Below are 23223 nucleotides of genomic sequence, written 5' to 3'. Positions count from 1 at the left end.
AGGTGGGGTACTTGCCTTGAGTGCCACCAACCCCGGCTCGATCCCGGGCATCCCACCCGGTTCCCTGAGCACCACCAGGAGTAATTCCTAAGTACAGGACCATGACTTATTCCTGAACTCTGTCAGGTATAGACCAAAAGCTATTCTTGAAAGCTATTAGAATTTGATCTCCCATTTGACCCAGCAATACCACTCCTGGGAATATATCCCAGAGAAGCAAAAAAGTGCAGTCAAAGTGACATCTGCACTTGTTTGTTCATTGCAGCACTCTTTACAATAGCCAGAATCTGGAAAAAACCTGAGTGCCTGAGAACAGATGACTGGTTAAAGAAACTTTGGTACATTTACACATTGGAGTACTATGTAGCAGTTAGAAAAGATGAAGTCATGAAATTCACATACAAGTGGTACTACATGGAAAGAATCACGTAAAGAGCGGGATAGACACAGAAAGATTGCATTCATCTGGGGAACATAGAGCAACAAAATGGGAGACTAGCACCCAGGAGTGGCCGTGATTAGTACCAGGTATTTTGCTCCATGACTTGGAGGCGAGCCACACATGCTAGGGGAAAAGGAAGCTCAGATAGAGAAGAGAGCACCAAATAAAGGGTGTTAGGATTATCCTCCCAGGATGGGAGAAGCATACTGAAAGTAGACTATAGACCAAACATGACTGCCACTCAATGCCTCTTTTGCAAACCACAACACACAATAGGAGAGAGAGAACAAAAGGGAATGCCCTGCCACAGACGCAGGGTGGGATGGGGGGATAGGGGGTGGGAGAGATGCTGGGACCCGTGGTGGTGGAGGATGGATGCTGGTGGAGGGATGGGTACTTGATCATTGTATAACTGAAACCCAAGAACAAAAAATGTGTAAGTCTATAACTGTACCTCATGGTGTTTCACTAGTAAAAAAAAATTTAAAAAAGAAAACAAAAAAACAAAAATGAGACCTCCTACACAGAAGACCATGTATAAGGAACGAAGGGCCTTGTTTATTGTGTATTCTCTAATGAGAAACCCGGAAAACATCCCCAGAGGAGGAGACCTACCTGGCTGCATCCCTGCAGACCCCTCCTCCTCAAAGACACAAGGACTGTGCACGGATAGCAGAATACTGTGTGGCACACTCTATAGAATCCCGGTACAGTACCCGGACCCACTGGGGGGAAGGCAGCAGGGTGATTCAGGAGGAGGAGAAGCTTCTAAACCATGGTGCTCTGTGGCTCTGTTGCTCATATCCCCATTTCTCTGCTCTCCCAGGAGGCATCGCTTCCCTTCTTTCAGCTCTAGGTGTCACCAGTTACAGTGGCTTCCAGGTCAGGGTCCCTCTCCCATAGGGCTGCTGAGTGTCTCAGCACTGAAGCTACAACCAGTCCCATGGTTTGAGGCCACTTCTCAAGGGGTATTTCCACAGGGGCACCCTGTGTTTCCATGGAGTAGGCCTCCCGATCACCTCTCAGGCTGCTCAGATTCTCCATCTGCAAGTGGACGGTCTATTTATGTTTCTGGAACTCATTGTGTTCGGGTCACACATGTTGGGGAAAGCATCCGTACCTGATTCTCTTTTTGCAATCACCCTAGAACAGAAAGGCGAGGGAGGGTTGGCCACACTCCATTTTTAGGAAATCTGAGATTGCTCAGACCTTCCCCAGGGTAGTGGGGAAGGCACATACTTCTTTCCAAAGTTACTGCAAGGGTTGGCAGGGCCATCTCTAGGGGCTGCATCATCCCCTGTCTCTCCTTTAGCACAAGCTCCAAGTCACTGGCCCCTCATCCCCTTTCCCACTACAGAATGCCCCAGTAATCCACCATAGTCATCAAAAGCCAAAGTTGATTTATTTACTCTGTAAATCTGTTGGGTGAAAGACAGCAGAATAATTGGCTTATGGCTTTTTTGAACCAGTTTGTATTTGGCAGACTGTCAGGCTCAGGGAGGGTAAATTGAACTCTCTTGCCCTGCATAATGGGCAGTTGTTCCCGGTGCCCCCAGATCCTGATGGGTTGAGCTCTCTTGCTCGGCCTCTCCCAGGAGGAGTTGGAGATCTCTGTTGAATCCTAGCACAGGAATTTCTTTGGGGGCTGCTTTTTGGCAGAGGGTCCCACTCAAGATCCTAAAATAGAGGCTGCTGATCTTCAGCGGGCTTCTGCGACTGGGCAGTCCTTTGCTTAACAGTGTCCAGGGGCCGAGGCCCAGCCTGCGTATCCAAGATTGCGGCCGCCTCGTGGGTCTCATCTCCATGGTGGTGAGAGGGGCCAGACGGCTGTGGCTCAGAGAGAGAGGGCGGCAGGGACATGGGTGTGGGTGATGGGGTCCCAGGGAAAGATGAGGTAGGGCAAGAGGAAGCATGAGAGGGGACATGGTCTGGGACAGGAAGGTGGCAGCAAGGTCATTGAAATAATAGTGAGCACGCAGGGAACATTCATATGAGGTGTCTATAATGGTTGGTCTGTGGAAAACCAAAGCCTGGCCAGGAGTCGACCCAAAGCAGGGGTCCTTTGTTCTGTATACTGTGTTCGCTTTGTGTTGGGCCCTCAAAGCTTCCCTCAACACTGAGCAACTCAGAGCCTTGTGGCTGAGGCAGGCTGCTCCAGCCAAGTGTATGGAGGCAGAACACCAAAGCTATCTCCCAGGAATTAATTGTAATAAATGACCAAACAGCTACTGCACTGTGAGCATTATAAAATCTGAGGGTCTGTTGAGTGTGATTAGTGGGTGCTGTGCTTTGACCTTTTGGCCACGGCCATCAGGGCCCTCTGTGCCCAAGAGGCCAGCTGACATAAGGCCCAGGGCAGGATGCTGGCACACACTGCCAAGTTGAGCCATGGTAGAAAAGTACAATACCATACAGGCATCAGATGTTTGAGCCAGTGGGGGATAATGGGAAACGGGACTGAGGAGTGAGAAGTGCCTGAGGGGGACAGAGAGGCCTTGCCAGAAATGGGTGGGAAGTAAACAGAGCCATGCAACATGCTGGGAAAGGGCCAAAAAGGGATGTGCATTTAGGGAGCAGGCCAGAGGGAAGAGGGGTGGAGGGGGTGGTGGGAAAGAAAGCACAGAGACTGCGGGTCTCTGGAGCCAACTAGACACCATAGTCGCACACATGATAGTACAGCAAGAATCTTGGTACGAAAGTTATCAGCACATGGGAGATTGAGACTTTGTTGTCTTCCATCTCCTCCACATCAGGCTGCACTGATAGTTTTCACATGTGATGTCCAGTGCCAGAACATGGCATTCTGGTGCCAAGTGAGGTGTCTGTAGAGGACAGAGCAAAGGAATCAATCCAGGAGAAAATGAAGATGCCCTTCTGCCTGGCAGGGGAAGGGGCCCCTGTGCACTCTGCTGCTCCCTAGGCTTCTCACCATATCACAGTAGACATGGTGCTTCCTGCCCTCCTCCCAGACCTCACGCTCACCTCATGAGCAGGGCTCCCTCACCCCTGTCCATGGGCGGTACCAACAGAACTCTGGAATTGGATCTGGGAAGGAGAAAGGAATCACCTCATTATCATGAAGATCTGTGAGAGTTCTTCCCCTCTATGGCTTGATGTCATATCTGGGCGTATCTCTCTCTCTTCCTTTAGGCCTTATGGCTTGAAATGCAGATACTGAGAGGTTATCTTGTGCATTCCTTTACCTATATTCAGCATGTAGTTCGTATCAAGAGTGACTGTTTCCAGCTCTCTCCTACTTGTATCTTTTTTTTTTATCACAACTGCCAACTTCTCTGGGACTTGAGCCATACTTGCTACCCTTGGAACAATCCTCCTGTCTCTTTTTTCTACTTATATTTAATATAAATTTCTTATTATTTTTCCCAATCACAATCTTGCAAAAAAAAAAAAAGCAAACTACTCTTCATGGTAGCAACTGTGTTTTTTATCTCTTTCTCATTCTAATTTGGGGCATTAAGGTTTGCAATATCGATGTGGAAAGATAGTCATGAATATCCCTACACCTACTTTCAATATTCAGTTCTTATCCATTTGCAACTAATGTTGTCATAATGGACCCTCCTCTATGTTAAATAAACTGCAGCTTTCACAACCCTTTAGTAATTATAACCATTGACCAGTCTTTTTGGACCATTTCCTTGAACTTGAATATTAGTTTCATACTGTGTTGCTTTTTGTTTAAATCCCACAATACAAGGCAAATATTCCAATCAGTTTCTCTTCTTCAGATTCATGACTCAGCATGATTCTCTCCTAGTATATCTCTCTGGAAGTATATAATCCTAGCTATAGATTCGCAACTATATATTCTGGCCCAACATGACCTGGTATAAATTTCTATACTGATGAAGAATATCAATCCTTGCCATATTTCAAATTGGCAAACTTCAAGCAGCTTACACTAGAGAACAGGAGGGAGGCTGAATCTGGGTTACATGTCATATCAACAGGGTACCTGAAAGGTGTCTTTGAAGTGGTCATAGTTGTGGTCTTGTAGCCTTGGTCACATGGGAAGTGCTCTGACCTGGGGCTCCTATTCTTGAGTTGGTCCAACATTACTTTGCAAAATCAAGTGTCTGGGAGTCTCTGCTTCTTTCCTCTCCGTCCACGTGCCTTCTAACGCCCCATCCTCCTCAGAGCACTTGTCAAATGGAGCTCTCGCCTTTTTTCGGTGTCCACTGTGGAGCACCAAGCCCAGGTGTCTCCTAAGATAAAAGTGGTAAGGAAAACCAGTGCATTTGGTTTTTCCTGCTTTTCCAGAGATTTTCTGAAACAGATTTCTGCAATGGATGCCTCATAGGAATTTTGCCTTGTATTTTTGAGTTCTCTGGGGTGCCTCCTTGCTGACCTTTTTCCAAAATCTAGGTGTTGGTGCCATCTTACCTGAAGTCACATTAATTGTTAGAATCGCATAGTAGGTTTTTAATAACCCAGATTGTGAATGTTTCCACGGTTGGGAGAATTCCAGGGATTTTCCCCTGGTGCTGATGTAGACAGTACAAGGCCCACTACCAGGGCTATAGCAAAAGCCAATCTTGCAGAAAACAGAAAGACCTTGAGCAGCAAAGGAACCTAAGGAGATTGGACTCCTCCCCAGGAAGAAAATTCCTGGAATACACTTCTTTAGTGCTTCAGCCCAAAGAAGACCACCACCACTACCAACCTCCCTGGTAACCTTCTTAGCAATGGACTTTTCCCTAGGAGAAGCCCAATATAGGGGCAGGTTGGAGAAACCCTATAAAAGCCACAGTGAACAAAAAAGGACGCACATATGCTGCCCGAGGAGTCCATGTGCCTCTTGTTCCCACTTTTCTGACCATGTGTTGCCTGTATCTCCCCTCATGAGATGTTTACCTTCATGCTTTTGTGTCTAATGCTTGATGTGTGTAGGGCTTCTCTCTGCCCTTGGAGAAGCCCTTGTTCTCTTCATTATGTGTTTCTCTCTCTCTCTCTCTCTCTCTCTCTCTCTCTCTCTCTCACTCACTCACTCCCCTTCCACACCTTCGAAAACCCACCAAATAAAATCAATTTTATTTCACTGCTTGTTTACTCATGAAATTTCTTTCTGGGGATGATACGGGAACCCGGTAACCCTAGGTCCAGGGTGGCAGAGGCGGATCGGGAAAAATTGATGGACTTCTCCTACTTCACATGAACTACATGTGGGGCCCACCAACATCAGTGACAGCAAAAACATGAAGACCTTATGGGGCTGCTCCTTCACAGAAACCAATGCATAAGTAGCTAAGGGTCATGTGTATTGTCCTGTATGTCTATGAGGAACCCAGAAAACATCCTCAGAGGGGGAGACATGCCCGACAGCATCCCGACAGACCATCATTGTCAAAGACATATGAACTGTCCCTGTATAGGCAGCAGGATGCTGTGTGGGACACTTCCCTGCATCCTGTTGCAGTACCTGGTCCCACTGTGGGGAAGGGAGCAGGGGGCGTCAGCAGCTGGAGAAGCTCCTACCCCAGGGTCCTCCTCAGAGGACAAAATCTTATGGCAATTGTGGCTCACATCCCCATTTCCCTGCTCTCCCAGGAGGCATCGCTTCCCTTTTCTCAGTTCTAGGTGCCCCAGGTCACCATGGCTTCCAGGTCAGGGTCCCCTCCCACAGTGCTGCTGAGTGTCTCAGCACGGAAGCTACAGCTAATGCTGTGGTTTGAGGTCACTTCTCGAGGGTGCCTTTCCATAGGGGGACCCCTTGTTTCCATGGAGAAGGCCTTCCCACCCCCTGTCAGTCTGGCCAACGTTAACTTTGGTCACATTTCTAGGGAGGAAGTGTCTGTATTCTTGATTCTTTTGCTGTCATGGCCCTAGAATGCGAGGGGCGGGGGGGGCACACTCCATTATCAGGAAGTCTGAGATAGCTCCGACCCTCCCCAGGGAAGTGGGGGAGGCGCATCCTTCTATTTTCCAAAATAGCCCTTGCTGCAAGGGCTGCAAGACCAAGTCTCGGGGCTGCATCATCCCCGGTCCCTCCCGGAGCCCATGCTCCGAGTCCCTGGACCCCTGGTCCCCCTTCCCACCACAGAATGTCCTGGTCAGCCACCATAGTCGTTGGACAAAAACTTTTATTCCAGAGTCATGCTTTCTGCGCAGCAGAACATTTTCTGTAGGCATTTTGGGAAACGAATTGACCTCGAGAGTGATTCGCATTTGGGCAGAGTAAACCGGAACCTCTTGCTGCGTCTGAAGCGCAGCACCTCCCAGCAGCCCCCGACTCGGCCAGCCTTGTGGCCCGGCCGCTCCCACAGCAACTCTCTAGAGTCCCCAGCAGGACCCTGCAGGAGGCTGAACCTCAGGTTCTTTAAAATGCTGTGGGGCTGCTGTTCCTGGCGCTTGGCGCCCCGAGATGCCCCGCGCCACCCGTCCCCGGACTCTGGGCCCTGTGCCCACCCCCCAGCAGCTCCACAACGCCGGCCGCGGCTTCCAGGCTCTGGAGCCTCCTCGAGCTCCTCGATTCTGTCCATCTCCTCTTCCCAACGGTGCTGGCGAGCCCGGGGAGTCTTTCCCCTGACGGTGTCCAGGGACCGAGGACCAGCCGGGGCGCCCTCGATGGCCATGGAGGCGCTGGCCGGATCGTCCTCATCGTTGAGAGCCACCAGGGAATCCAGGGTCTCAAATCTCCCCAACCGACAGGCCCCAGATGTTTGAGCCCCCCGTGGTGAATGGTCATGGGAGGGCAGGGCCAGAGGCGCCTGAGGGGAACGAGGCGGCCTCGAGAGAAATGGGGGGCAGGCGAGCAGGTTCCAACAAGACACTATCAGAGGGCAGAGCAAAGGTGGTGGAGTCAGGAAGCGGGTGAGAGGGAGGGGGGGTGGAGAGGGGGGGACAGGGGGTGGTGGGAGAAAAGGCCCAGAGACAGGAGGTGGCATCGTGGCGCCCATGATGGTAGGGCCAGACACACGGCGGGGAAAGCGATCAGGCCGGGGCAGGTTGCGAACGTCGCCCATGATGGTAGGGCCAGACACGCGGCGGGGAAAGTGATCAGGCCCGGGCAGGTTGCGAACGTCAGGTCTTGCGGCGGCTCCTCCCCAGCAGGCCAAGATGGTGGTTTTCGGATTTGGTGTCCCCTTCCGGCCCATGGCAATCTGGTGTCTGCAGAGGACACAGAGCAAGGGGATCAATCCAGGAGAAACCCTAGCCGCCCTTCTGGCTGGCAGGGCGAGGGGGACCCCGTGCAGTTACTCCTCCCTAGGCTTCTCGTCCTATCACAGTAGACAGGGTCACCCCATTACCAGGGCTCCCCCACCCCTGTCCACGGGCGCTATCACCAGGACTCTGGAATTGGATCGGGAAGATGGAAAGAGGAATCACCTCGTCGCCAAGATAGTCTGGAAGATTCCTTGCCCCTTCTGGCTGTTGCATGTCACTCTGGTCCCTAGAGAAGCAAGAGGGGCTCGTGTCAGGGGAGCAGCAGCGGAGCTGCTTCTCCAGCGCTCCCAGAGGCATCGGGCAGCTCTGTCCCAAGAGTCAGAAAGAACCTCCCGCACCACTCAGCACCCCTCAGCACTCAGAGGTGCCTACTTTCGGGAGAAAGGTCTCTCTTTGGAGAGCTCCTTACCTCTCCTTCTCTGGCGTCGCCGACGGCGCCTAGCTGTCCTTCCAGGCTGTGAGGAAAAGAAAGAGTGAGCTTGTGGGTTCTCTCCTTTCAATCACCAAAAAACTCAGTCAATCTTAGAGCACAACAGAATGCTGTGAATCATTTCTTCCCTGAATCATTTACAAGAATACGACATCATTTCAGTCTTTTCAGGCTGGCCCACACTGGTGGCGACTTCACTGAAGTGAACTGAAGTGAACAAATTCAGTCTTAGCCACAGGCCTGCCACAAAATACTTCAGGAGCTCGCCCTGTGTGCTTACCTGATATAAGGTCGCCTGGTCAAATGCATAGTGGCTGAGGCAGTAGATAAAGAGTGTTAGGATAATGAACAGGAACAGGAGCAAATCAACATAAATTAAATTATTTTTAGGTGGGTCCTCACATGGAGGACCAAAGGAATAAGGTAAAGGCATTTCCTACAGAATTCCGTAGGAAACTGAAACCCTGAGCAAAAAGGGCCTGTATATATAGTCCCACTTCCATTATGAAGCAGTGACATGTCATAAAGGGTCAGAAGGTGGGGTTGGTAACCATAGCCATGACATACACAGACCACACCCACTCCGGGAACCCTGAGGTCCCTCTCCCCTCCCTGCTCTTTACTTTGGCTCTTGTTCCTTGAGCCATGTCTACTTGTTTTCTCTGAGATCCCCTGAGCCCTCGTGATGCTTTGATGGCTCGCGGGATGTCCCCCATACCCTCTCATGGAACTCTGATAGAGTCCCTGACTTTAGGGCCGATGTGACCCTTTGGATCCTACTTGTGCTCACATCCTCCTTTCCTATACACCTTCATGGCCTCACGTGTGAAGCAGGCCTAGTCCTTCCTTTGGTTGGCATGTGGATGGGCAAAGGCCAATTTTTAAAAAAATTTTTATTAGTGAGACACCATGAGGTATAGTTGTAGACTTACAAATTTTTGTGCTTGGGTTTCAATTATACAATGATCAAATACCATCCCTCCACCAGTGCCCATTTCCCACCACCACAGATCCCAGTATCCCCCCCACCCCCCATCTCCCCCATCCCACCCTGCCTCTGTGGCAGGGCATTCCCTTTTGTTCTCTCTCTCTTATTGGGTATTGTGGTTTGTAAAAGAGGCAATGGGTGACAATCATGTTTGGTCTATAGTCTACTTTCAGCATGCTTCTTCCATCCTGGGAGGATCCTCCCAACACCCTTTATTTGGTGCTCCCTTCTCTATCTGAGCTGCCGTTTCCCCTAGCATGTGTGGCTGGCCTCCAAGCCATGGAGTAAAACTCCTGGTACTAATTTCAGCCATTCTGGGTGTTAGTCTCCTATTTTGTTAATTTATGTTCCCCACATGAATGCAATCTTTCTATGTCTATCCCTTTCTTCTGAGTTATTTCACTTAACATGATACTTTCCATGTAGTACCAATTGTATGTTAATTTCATGACTTTGTCTTTTCTAACAGCTACATAGTACTTCAATGTGTAAATGTACCAAAGTTTCTTTAACCAGTCGTCTGTTCTCGGGCACTCAGGTTTTTTTCAGATTCTGGCTATTGTAAAGAGTGCTGCAAAGAACAAACAAGCGCAGATGTCACTTCGACTATAGCTTTTTGATTCTCTGGGATATATTCCCAGGAGTGGTATTGCTGGGTCAAATGGGAGCTCAATTTCTAATTTTTTGAGAATCGTCCATACTGTTTTCCAAAAGGGCTGAACCAGTCAGCAATTCCCACCAGCAGTGAAGGAGGGTCCCTTTCTCGCCATATCTGCACCAGCACCAGTTGCTTTTGTTCTTATGGATGTGGGCCAGTATCTGTGGTGTGAAATGATATCTCATTGTTGATTTTATCTGCATCTCCCTGATGATTAATGATGTAGAGCATTTTCTCATGTCCCTTTTAGCCATTCGGATTTCTTCTTTGAGAAAGTTTCTATTCATTTCATCACCCCATTTTTTGATGGGGTTGGATGTTTTCTTCTCGTGGAGTTCAACCAGTACTTTGTATATCCTTGATATCAACCCCTTGTCAGATGTGTATTTGGCGAATATCCTTTCCCATTCTGTAGACTGTCCTTGTATTTTGGTCACTGTTTCTTTGGAGGTGCAGAAGCTTCTTAGTTTAAGATCGTCCCATTTGTCTATCTCCGTTTTCACTTGCTTGGCCAGTGGCGTGACATGTTTGAAGATACCATTAGCTTCAATGTCATGGAGGGTTTTGCCAACTTTGTCTTCAATGTACCTTATGGATTCCAGTCTGATGTTGGGTCTTTAATCCACTTTGATCTTACTTTTGTACATGGCGTTAGGCAGAGATCAGAGCCCACTTTTTTTTGCATGTCGCCATCCAGTTTTGCCAGCACAATTTGTTAAAGAGGCTTTCCTTGCTCCACTTCAGTTTTCTTGCCCCCTTATCAAAGATTAGATGGCCGTATGCTTGGTACGAGATGTCAGTATATTCAACCCTGTTCCATTGGTCTACAGCTCTGCCTTTGTTCCAGTACCATGCTGTTTTAATTATTACTGCTTTGTAGTAGAGTTTGAAGTTAGGGAGATTGATTCCTCCCATTTTCTTTTTCCCAAGAATTGCTTTAGCTATTCATGGGGGCTTATTGTTCCATATATATATATATATATATATATATATATATATATATCAGTTCCATATATATCAGTAGTGTTTGCTCCATTTCTTTGAAGAATGTTATGGGTATCCTAATAGGGATTGCGTTGAATTTGTTAAGATAGGCTTATGAGTTATTGGTTACTGTGTTTCTAGTGACTGAGCTAAACTAGAGAAGTTTCCATCGAAGAAGGTAGCTTATGTTTCCTGTGGCATATGTAGTGGGAAAATATTTTGCGGCTGCATTAGCAGCCGCGGCTCCGGAAAGAGCCCCTGGCACTGAACGAGGAGTTGGGAACGTCGATGGAGCTAGCTGTGCATGTGCACAGAGGGTCCCAGGCCCTTGGGGGCAGGCTCTACCTGGTTGGAATAGGAGCCGTTCAGCTTGGTTGCCCAGAGCTGGGCCTCCGTGCCCGTCCCGCGCAGATCACAGGTGAAACCGGCTTTCTAGGAGGTGGAGCTAGCTGGGCATGCGCACAGTAGGTCCCAGGCCTTTGGGGGCGGGCTGTACCTGGTTGGAATAGGAGCCGTTCGCTTGGTTGCCCAGAGCTGGGCCTCCGGGCCCGTCCCACGCAGACCACGGGTAAAGCCGGCTTTCTAGGAGGTGGAGCTAGCTGGGCATGCGCACAGAAGGTCCCAGGCCTTTGGGGGCAGGCTGTACCTGGTTGGAATAGGAGCCTTTCGCTTGGTTGCCCAGAGCTGGGCCTCCGGGCCCATCCCATGCAGACCAGGGGTAAAACCGGCTTTCTAGGAGGTGGAGCTAGCTGGGCATGCGCACAGAAGGTCCCAGGCCTTTGGGGGCGGGCTGTACCTGGTTGGAATAGGAGCCGTTCGCTTGGTTGCCCAGAGCTGGGCCTCCGGGCCCGTCCCACGCAGACCAGGGGTAAAACCGGCTTTCTAGGAGGTCCAAAATTTTTTTTTTTAAATAGTGAGGAATGATTAGATTCTGAAACACTATAACGGTTGCTGTCTATAATGTCTAAATGTTGAAATGCAAACCGAATTTCTTCGCTTATTATTTTTGCAAAAGAAAATAATGTCATAGGGTCTGGAAACAGTTAAATTTAGTGACATCAACACATTTTATCCTGTGCCATTCAATACTATGGGAAGCAAAATCAAAGTCAGAGACCACTTTACTGATTTACTGCAAGAGTTAATGGTTTCAGACGTGAAACTCCTGAAGATGATCACATTAACCCTTTGTCGTTGTGAGATGGGCTGGCATAGGAGGCTAGGAGTGGCTGAGTGAGTATAGCAACCAAACAGGGCAACTGGGTGAATCAATTCTCAAATGTGTCTGTCAAGAAAGCTAGAACTACTCTTGTGATTGCGATGAGTCTCCCTTAAGAATGGAAATACACATCCCCTGGGTGGTAGAACTTTACAATTATCTGTACTTCTGAGATGGGCTTCCCATTGGAGACAGATATTCTGGGAAAATGATGACGGTACTCTTATTGCTGTGCAGTACTTGAATCAGTGTGATGAATGTCTTCCCTGGTGTCTTTCCTTTGATGTCTGCTTTTATGGCTGACTGAATCTTTCTTCTAAATGACACATTACTTTTCAAAGTAGTCTAAGAACACAGCTCATTGAAAGTATGACTAAATCCTCTGACTGTATAGATGTTTTATCTCCTATAGGTCAATCTCCAAAATGATCAGATACACACTAATTACATATTTAATATATAGATTGCATATCATAAATATTATATTGTTATATAAAATGTATAATTCAAATAAATCCATTCTCTTACTTTTAAATGCTTAGGAAGTATAACAATATAGTTTTTATTATTATAAAGACTATTTTCCCCTTTATTGAAGCCTCATTTATGTTTGATAACATAGGATAGAGATATATAACATTTATTTAAAGTTTCACATCTTGTGTGCAGTAGTGCCTAGATTCAAAATAAACTAATTTTTCCATGTAACCTTAAATTATTTGATTGTATTAACTCCAATTAATTTCATATAAACTTAGAGTTAATTATATTAATGCACATTTTTAACAATTATATTTGATAATGATTTAGCAAGTTATATATTAAGAAAAGTTTCTTTGTGCTTATGGAATTCATTTGGTCCTAATAGGAAAATCTATGTAATTACTTGCTCATATGCAACTTTTTTCATTTATTTCTTACTAATTCCAGAGCTAAGACAAATTTAACCTCCGCAACATCAATAAATCTTAACTTTTATCATGGTCATCAATTAATATTTTAGTATATTATTTTACTAGATTTAATACATACAGAAAAAAGAAGAACAAATACTTTTATAAAATAATTTCTGCTTTTAGGATAGAGAGATAGTCAATGGGCCAAGCACATGCTTGCAGGAGTGCTGGGTTAAATTCCCTCACTGCATGGTCCCCTGAGTAGGGCCAGGAGTGGTCTTTGAGCACCAATGAGTGTGACCCCTCAAAACTAAAAAGCACCACCACCACCAACAACAAAATTCTGGTCTGCTATAAGAATCTATAACTCCAGCAATATTCTTTAGTCTTCTCTTATTTAACTATTTTCACCTTTTGATTTTTCCTACATTTGTTTACATTTGATTTAACCAACTTTTTACAATTTATACATTTTACAGGGTCCACATCCAAGGGTGCCCATGTTTTTCAGCTCTGCTCTTGGCATTTGAAGCAGAGGTCAAGCCCACTGGACAGTATAGTGGCATACCCAGTGTTGGCAGGGGACATAGCTCCAAGAGTTCTATTCAGGGCCCAGATGATGCATTGTGAGCCATATTTATGGTCCATACCTTAACTATTTTTTCCCATTTTATTTTGTTAAATCAGAGATATACACATTTAGAATCCTGTTGATGATTGGATTTTAGTCATATAATGTTCCAATACCCGTTCCTTCACCAGTGTATATTTCCCAAAACCAATGGTCCCAGTTCCCCCTCCCCCTCCCACCATTCCACCTCCTGCCACCGTGGCAGGGGCTCTCTCTCTCTCTCTCTGTCTCTCTGTCTCTCTCTCTCTCTCTCTCTCTCTTTCCCCCTCTCTTCTTTCGGGTATTATGGTTTGCAATACAGATAATGAAAGGTTATCAGATATATTCCTTTTCCTGTTCCCTTCAAACATTTGAATACTTCAAGTCCAGTACTTCAATACAAATGCTCCATTCTTAGTCAAGGAAACTTGATTACTTTCATGAATTAACAAACAATTTATATTCACATATTGATGTATCTAGGTCTGCTTTCTCTCCAATACTCCAGATTCAGATTGTGATCAATAGGAGAATGTTGGTCCATCATCATGTACTTGAAAAAAACAAAATATTTTCAAACTTGCTTCCACAGCTATTGCCCCCGCCTTTAAACCTGTGTGTTCCCCATCCCTTTATATTTAACTGAATGGAAGCACCATCCACAGAATGACTCTAGTTGAATAGCAAGAAACTGTCAGTAACTCTCTTCTCTCTTCAATAAATCCTGTTCACGCATGTATCAATTCAATTTATGTTGAAAGTATATCCAGAATCAGACCATTGTTATATATTTACACTCTTACATGCTAACTTCTCCCCATCCTTACTATTACCAAAGTGAGCCAACCAACTACTTCCTTGATTGTTGCAGTACCCTTTCTGCTTCAGCACACAACCCTTTCAATCCAATTCTCCATTTATCATTAGAATGCACTATCTCACTGTCCTCCCATTGTTCATCGATTTGCATGAGCAGGCACCAGTAGCTTCTCCATTGTGAGACTTGTTACTGTTTTTGGCATATCAAATACACCATGGGGAGCTTGCCAGGCTCTGCCATGCAGGCAGGATACTCTCTGTAGCTTGCCGGGCTTTCCGAGAGGGACTGAGGAATTGAACCCAGGTTGGCCTCATGCAAGGCAAACACCCTAGCCGCTGTGCTATCGCTCCAGCCCAATATCACTAGAATAGCTTCTTTAAATATAAGTAAAGTAGGTTTTCTTTCTTTTATTAATTTTCATTTTTTCTCTTTATCCACACTATTTCTCTCTTCTCTTTTTAATTACATTAAAATTACACTTTTATTCATCTAAGATAACCGAAATAATCAAATCTTATTGGCTCTTCAATGCTAACTTTCTAAGAAAATTCAGATTACACTGATCCCATCGTTGTGTGCACAAAACAGGTGTCTCAGTTCAGGTGTCACAAGGAAAACTTCCTTTTCCTATGTAAAATAATATTCCCATGTTCAGGGATTAGGATATGGTTATCTTGAGGAGCACTTTAGTTCACCACATAATTTCTCTCTTAGAAAAGGCTATCTCCATTCTATTGTGTTTCTGTTGTGTACACTCTGATGTTGCTCAACATGCTTTAACCACAACCCTTAATTTCAATTCTGATCACATTCCTGTTTCTTTGCACTTTTTAATTACCATTTGCTCTTGGTTACTTCACTTTATTCATATAGAGGTAAAATTTCCCTTCCTAAGGAAAATTCCTAGTCTACCTACACCTCTCTTATGTAGTTCCTTGGCAGGAGAGAGCTCAAAGGACTGAGGAGATTCTTCACATCTTGGAGATTTGGGTCCAGTCCTAGGCAATGCACAATCCCCTGAGCACCACTAAGATCAATCTCTAGGACAGAATCAGGAACAGTCCTTGAGCAATGCTGGATATGGACCAAAAACCAAAGTAAAATAAAATAAACTGTTTCTTATTTCCAGTCATCTACACTTTATTTTTTAACATGCAACACTTACTAATGTAAAATTACCTGAGGCATTTATTTGTAAGATCTGCTCTATATTTTCCTTAGAACTTAAATTATGAGCCTGTTTGTTTAGTTAACGCTATTTCCTCAACACCTGGAAAATTGCCTAGATTATTACAAAAGCTTACTAAGTCTATCTAAAGGGAGAAATGAACAAACAGTAGTTCAGTCATAGAACTTATGTGTATTAAAAATTCCACTTTATGTTCTCTAAAACCTTTTCTGAAATTTGTTCTGAACTTTTTGTTTACATCATTTCCTTGTTTAGAGAGCATTTCATCATCTTCATCTTTATCATGTATGGCTCTCTCAATTCAACCCAAGTACCCTCCATTAGAAACTCAATAAATGACTTCCTTGGAACTATCCTTTGTCTATTTACCTTAATCTATTTCTAAAATAGCTGAAATAATGTTAAGTGGAGTAAAAACTAAGTGTTGGAGCATAAAGGATGGTTTAGAAGAGATTGCATCAGCATGTAAACTAGCACCTCCTTTGGTACTTTGTAAATCATTATTCCCTGGTCATTTACTCAGCAAATACTGATGAAATGCTTAATATATGTATAACATGATTAATAGCTGGATTTCCCAATAGATTCTATTTCCTTAGAGTAAAGATATGTCTTGTTCTTGCCTGTTTACTTTTGTATTAGTTTTACAAACATAAGCAATACCGAAAGCCTAGCAGTCTGAAAATTAATGTAATGAACTGAGTACCACTTAGAATAAGAATTTATCAAATGACTTATAATTTGTGCTTGAAAATGAAATAACCCCAATAAAACCTAAAACATTATAACTGAATATTGTTTGAGTATCTAGGGGAAATACATTAATTTGTCTGAAACAAAAATGCTAATACCCCCCGTCCCCAGCTATCTATGACTGTAGCACTGTAGCATTGTCCTTCCATTGTTCATCGATTTGCTGAAGCCAGCACCAGTAACGTCTTCATTGTGAGACTTGTTGTTACTGTTTTTGGCATATTGAAAATGCCACGGGGAGCTTGTCAGGCTCTGCCGTGCGGGCAGGATGCTCTCAGTAGCTTGGCAGGCTCTCCCCCCAGAAATCTATGACAATAGTGAAAATTTTTTAAATAATGCATTTTCAAGTTTTATTCTCTTATTTGAGAGAAATTTAAATATTATGTAATATCAAAAGAGAGAATGAGGCTTTTTCCATGCTGGAGAAGCCCATGTTGTCTTTCGAACATGTATTTTTTTTCTCCCTTCACATTTTTCTAAGGGAATATTTTTAAGTAAACCACTAAAAAATGCTGAAAGAATGCAAAGAATGAAAAGACTTGTACACCAGCAGTACTGAGTTTTGCAAATAAGAGCAAAACTGATTTTGCATTGTAGGGGGTGATTGAGAAGAGTTCATTAATTCCTATGTATCAATATTTTTGTATTACTATACATTATGTCATATACATGTATTATTATTCGCAATAATTTTAAATAAACCATATATTTTATCATTTGCAGAGTGATAATGTAGTGCAACAACAGGGAGAAAAGACAAGAATGAAAAAAAGAGGGACATAATAAGGCCATGCACAGTTTTCCAGTGGAATGTAGATTCTTTAAGTCATTTAATTCAGGACTTTATGAATTCAAAAGATGAGAATTTAACTGTATGAAAGTATTTGGTGAATAATGTATTTATTAAACCATTAGAAGGTATCATGCATCACATTATAATTTGGAAGTCAACCATGTGTTTCTGAGTGCTTTTATTTCTCTAAATACTGTCATATATAAATTAACAGGTTTCTATCTATGCATTACAAATGCTATCCAATGTTTGTTTAATGTTTTGTATCTATAAGTTTTGTTTCATATAATTAAATCAATTAATTTCCACTATAACTTTATTTTAATTATTATTATGATTTTGAATTTCTTGACATACATTTCCAACAGAGATAGAATTACAAACTTTTCTTATAGTCTGTCAGACTGTTAATTTTATTATGTCAATGCTATTATATACTTGGAATTTATAAGGAATATTGTGTCCATATTTTGGTTTAGGGGCCACATGCAGATTCCTAAGATCAAATTCAGGTCAGCTGCATCCAAGGCATACACCCTACCTATTGTATAATCTCTCCAGTCCATTGGTCTGCATTTTTATCATCTAGCCCTTTCCTTTCTTTCTTTCTTTCTTTCTTTCTTTCTTTCTTTCTTTTTTTCTTTCTTTCAGCTGCTTATATTTTTGTTTTCTGATTTTTTGGGGGGTTGAGGCTATTTTCAGTATCATATATATATGATTCAGGATCATATATATATGAATATACATGAATATGAGCGATAGCACAGCAGTAGGGCATTTGCCTTGCTCTCGACTGCCCAGCCAACCCCAGTTCAATTCTTCCGCCTCTCTCGGAGAGCCCGGCAAGCTACCTAGAGTATCTCACCCACACCGCAAAGCCTGGCAAACTACCTGTGACATATTCGATATGCCAAACAGTAACAAGTCTCGCGCTGGAGACATTACTGAGCCCGCTTGAGCAAATTGATGAACAATGGGAGGACAGTGACAGTGACAGATATTTAAATACATATGGTAGCACTTTAGTTTTATTCATATACCTTCATTACAACATTTAGCTCTATATTTTTTAAGTTTTTCTTAGTCAACCAACTTTCTACATCATTTCAGGTTTTATATATTTGTTTTTAGTTCAAATTTCACAAAGTTCAACCTTTATAGCCATTTTTTGTGGGAAGTTCAAAGTGTTAAACTCAGCTCTTCAGCATCCAAGGCATGTGTTCTCCCACTGAGTCACATCATGGCTCACGTGTCAATTGCTTTATATCATGAAGCATACACCACATAAAGAATTAGCACTTTATCTAGGCCAATCTTTTCTCTGGAGTTATAATCGTTGACTCTGGAATATCATAAAACGTTATGGCCAATCTTTTACTAAATAGTTTACAGGAAAATTTTTTGTACATTAAGGTACAATGTCTATTCATTCATACCACATCCTGAACATCAGAATGGATTAATTTTCTTAGAATTTCATTTTAAAAGTCATTCTGTCTTTTTACACTCACTAAAGAAGTCTATGTTCTCTTTTGAAAACCTATCTCCCTCTCTTTCTGTCCTCTCACATTTCTCTATGAAAATTTCTTTCAATAAAACTATTTTACTACACAGAAAAATGATAGCATTCTTTCAATATATACTGGGTAGTTACGTGTGTAAAGCAAATTCATCGATGTATTTTTCCTTTCTTTCATGTTTAGTAAGACATACTTATCATAGCCTATTTAATTTAATTTTATTTGTCTAGTTTTGGAGCCACAATTAGCTGTCCTTAGTATTTACTGCTCTGTGTATGGGAGTGACCCCTGGCCAGTCCCCTATAGTTTACAGGAATGGCCCTTAAACTATAAGGGACTAGATGTGGTGTTAATTTTAAATCAAGATCAGTCACATGCAATGCATGTGCAAGACAAACACCTTAACCATTATATTGTTTCTCTCTTTTGTAGCTTATCTTAGTAAGTAGAAATATTTCCCTTTAAGGGAGAAAGTCCATCTCATCACTTCCTTACTGAAACGGACTTCTTCCTGGATGTATCAGCATATTGTCATGTATTATATCTTCACAAAACAGTTAATACCAATGGGTCATAGGAGTTAAAGGAAATGATACATGCCAGTTACTGAAAAATGATGTCACTATCCCCTTTTACTATCTTACTTGATTCTGACTTTCCATTGAAATGGGTTTGATCTTGGGATCATCTCATTATAATTCTGTAAGTTTTATTTCTATAATCATATCTATAAATTTACTGATATTGTGTAAAAATAATAGAAATTTTTAAAAATATAGAAAGTCTTCTGAGCCCTGAATGGGTGATCCCAGAGAACAAAGCCAGGAATAACTCCTGAGCACAGCTGAGTGTGGCCCCAAAACCAAGAAAATAAATTATAATATAGAAATGCTACAACTCATGAAAGAAGGGAGAAGATGTCTATCCTAATTCTACATAATATGAATCGGTAAACAGTCTTTCTGTCATGTTAATGTGATTCTACTTTGAGCAGAGGAGGCCATGCTTGTGAATCACCTGTATAGTTTTAAGACTTTTCCGAATTGTGAATTTAGGTTTGACAATTCATTAAATAAAGCATGATCACCCCTTATATAAATATGTCTTCGTAAAAGTTTGCCTTGTTTTAAGTTACTATTATAGGCCACATTATGTTGTAGGAATTGCTCAGTTTTGTTAGCAACAGTACGTGCTATGAAAATTATTATCCTTTTATTATTATCTTGATTTGGGGCTATACATAGTATTGGTCAAGGGATTACTCCTGGCTCTGTGGTCAGGGATCACATGGCAGGCTCAAGGGACCATATAAGATTTCCAAGTTTCAACTTGGCTGGGGTGTATGCAAGGAAAGAATTTAACCCACTCTACTATCTTTTTCTCCCACTATATTTATATTTATTAACATCTCCACCTTAATTTTTAAGATTTACAATGTAATATATAATACCAGACTAACAATGGTATAAATTTATGATTTTATACTAAAAGATATATTTACTCACTTATTTTTAGTTCAAAAAGGTGTGTCACTTGCAAAGTTTATGCACAATTGATTCATCCTAATCAGTGGCTGAATAAATAACAGTACTCCTACATTAAAAAAATGTATGTCACTTGTATTGGGTTCCAAGCCGCTCTTGTATTAGGTTCCAAGCGGCTTGGAACGCCTTCAAGAACGTCGAAGAAATAGCTAAGAGGACGAAGAACCTCCGGCTCCAGGCGCATCTCTTTGATTCCACTGTTCTTCCTGCATTAACATATGCCTCAGAGACCTGGGCCCTATGCAAACAGGATGAGAACGCTATTCAGGTCTCCCAAAGAAGAATAGAAAGAGCTATGCTTGGAATATCACGTTTCACTCAAATGAGAGAAAGAATCCAGAGTTCCGACATCCGTCATTGATCAAGAATCAGGGACACTGTCTCGTTTGCCAAGGTGTCAAAAATCAGATGGGCTGGTCACGTAATGAGATTTAAAGACGACTGCTGGACTAGAGCTGTTACCGACTGGATTCCAGGGATGTCAAAAGACCGCGTGACCACCCACCTACCAGATGGTCAGACTTCATCAAGATCATGAATGATTGGTTTGAGGCTCTTCATGTTCCCAGAGCGAACAGATGTCATTGGGCTACACTAGCACGCGACAGGGACAATTGGAAACGTTACTGGCACCTGCTCGAGCAAATCGACAACTAATGGGAAGTTAAGTGATTAAGTGATCGTATTAGGTGACATCGTACTAATGTACCCTAATTTTTACTGTACAAAAACCAGAACTGGGGAATTCAGATGTTGCAAATTATTCATCTCCTTTTCTTTTTGTGTCAATAATTTACAATGTTGTTAGTAAAATAATAATATTCATAGTTTTATATAGTTTTATATTATAAATATATAATCAATATATTAACTTGTGCTTACATTCATGTGTGCAATTATTTTCATTCAAAAGAGGGTTTCAGTCTCTTGACTGATTTTTACAATACTTGATGTTTTAGAAGTATTCCTCTAATAGGTTAAAAGAAGCACTAAAGGGGCTGAAGCAATAGTACAACAGGTAGGGCATTTGCGTTGCATGCGGCAGAACTGGGTTTGATCCTCAGCATCCAGAATGATCCCCTGAGCACCACCAGGAGTAATTTCTGAGTACTGAGTTAGGAATAACTCCTGAGTATTGCTGGGTATGAGCCAAAAAAAAGTGCCTCCCCTCATTAAATGCAGTAAAAATGATCGTGGATATTTGAGTAGTGATATCTATTTAATTCCTTCAACATTAACATAGCTATAATAACAAATTCCATTATATTTATGATAAATTTATTCTCATGATTTCACCTCTCATGAATTACTGCTACCATAGCATCATGATTTATCCTAAAGATTCCTAATGTCCTTCATTACCTGGGGCATTGACCAATATTTAAATGACCTATTTTTCAATCTCACTGAAATTTTCATAGCCTAAGAATTAATTTAGCCCTAAGTTTTGCCTTTTCTAATTTAATGTAGTTGCAAATTAGAAAGTTTAGTTAGGTAAAAGGTGTTAAGTGAAAAGAGAGTTCAAAGATAAGTTTGTCAGTCAAAGAAACCTTAGTGGAGAAGGTCATGTTGTGGCTAGGTAGGAAGTGGAACTCTCCAATAGAGACAAAGAGTTAGATCATATAAAATAAGAATCTAAATTACATCAATAAAAAAAATAACTTTTGCTCTAGTTTGTTTATTTTATTTTGGGGTCACTACTATTTGTGCTTAGGGGTTACTCCTTACTCTGTATTCAGGGATCACTCCTGGGGGGATTAGGGATAACATATAGTGTGATGAGAGGTCAAACCCCATGTGGGCTGCACTCCAGGTAACTGCCCTACCTGCTGTCTATTTCTCCATCCTCAATGAACTTTTATTTTTGAGGTATAAAATATCCTGCATTAAATAGAAATAGAATTGAGCAAATAGATATGGTAAGCTTGTTTAGGCAATAATTTTTAAAGGATAAGACAAATTTGGAATGGGTATCTGGAAGAACATGTAGGATTCAGAAAATTTTGCTACACTTTCAACTTTTTCAGGATAGGACAGCAAGTCAAGGAGACATAGATATTGAAAATTCAGACTGCAGAGTATATATGCATTTATGGGCTGGATTCCACAAAATTGTAAAAAGTGATTGGAATGAACTTTGTAATGATTTTGGAGAAACATACGGAGATACTGAAGGGTTACTCCTGGCTCTGCTCTCAAGATTCAAGATTCTTGTGGTGGTGCTCAGGGGAACATATGTAATGCTGTGATCAAACTTGGTTCAGCTGCATGCAAAGCAAAAATACCCCACCCACTGTACTATCTCTTCAGCCCATGAAATTTGGCTTATTAAAAAATGATTTTAGGGGTGGGAGCAATAACACAGTGGGTAGGGTGTTTTCCTTGCACCCGTCAACCCGGGTTTGATTCCCAGCATCCTATATGGTCCCCGAGCACTGCCAGGAATAATTCCTGAGCACAGAGCCAGTGCATCAAACCCTGTGCATCGCAAAAAGCAAAAAAAAAAATGATTTTAAGATTGAAGGAAAAAAGGAATAGAGGAAGGAAGGAAGGAAGGAAGGAAGGAAGGAAGGGAGGGAGGGAGGGAGGGAGGGAGGGAGGGAGGGAGGGAGGAAGGAAGGAAAGAAAAAAGGATGGAAGGAGAAAGAATGGTGGGCAATGGAAATAGAATTAAGTTATTTTGTCTGGATTTTAAGCAAGTTCCACCTGGTATGTATTTTTTTAATGAATGTTTAACACAGTGGTTGGATGACAGTAACAATTGAGATAGATCATGAATTTTGTTGTTATTATTTTATTGGTGGAGAGAGCAGGCTTTACTCCTGGCTCTGTATTCAGATATCATTCCTGTCAGCACTCATGGACCATATGTAGTGTCGAAAACTGAGAATAATACTCAGTACCTTACACAGGGTCTGTCACATCTGGCAAGTGTCGTACATACTGTACTATTTCTTTAACGTTCAAAGTTGGTTTTTATTTATTTTATGGAGCTTATTTTTTTTTCTTTACTTTTTTTTGGGGGGGGGATCACACCCAATAATGCTCAGGGGTCAATCCTGGCTCTGCCCTCAGGAATTACTCCTGGCAGTGCTGGGGAACCATATGAGATGCTGGGGGTCGAACTTGGGTCAGCTGAATGCAAGGCAAATGCCCCCCCCCTCCACCGCTATACTAGGCTCTTGACCCTAG

At 42.7% G+C, this 23223-nt stretch overlaps 1 protein-coding gene across 2 annotated transcripts in view; it reads left to right on the top strand.

Annotated features, from left to right (window-relative positions):
* LRRTM4 (leucine rich repeat transmembrane neuronal 4) overlaps positions 1–23223 on the top strand; it is an 844832-nt gene that overhangs the window by 744522 nt on the left and 77087 nt on the right. The gene's annotated exons all lie outside the window — the stretch shown is intronic.

This window comes from Sorex fumeus, unplaced genomic scaffold, assembly GCF_029834395.1.
Source record: "Sorex fumeus unplaced genomic scaffold, SorFum_2.1 ptg000003l, whole genome shotgun sequence".
NCBI lineage: Eukaryota > Metazoa > Chordata > Mammalia > Eulipotyphla > Soricidae > Sorex > Sorex fumeus.
This window is presented reverse-complemented; position numbering and strand designations above follow the sequence as displayed.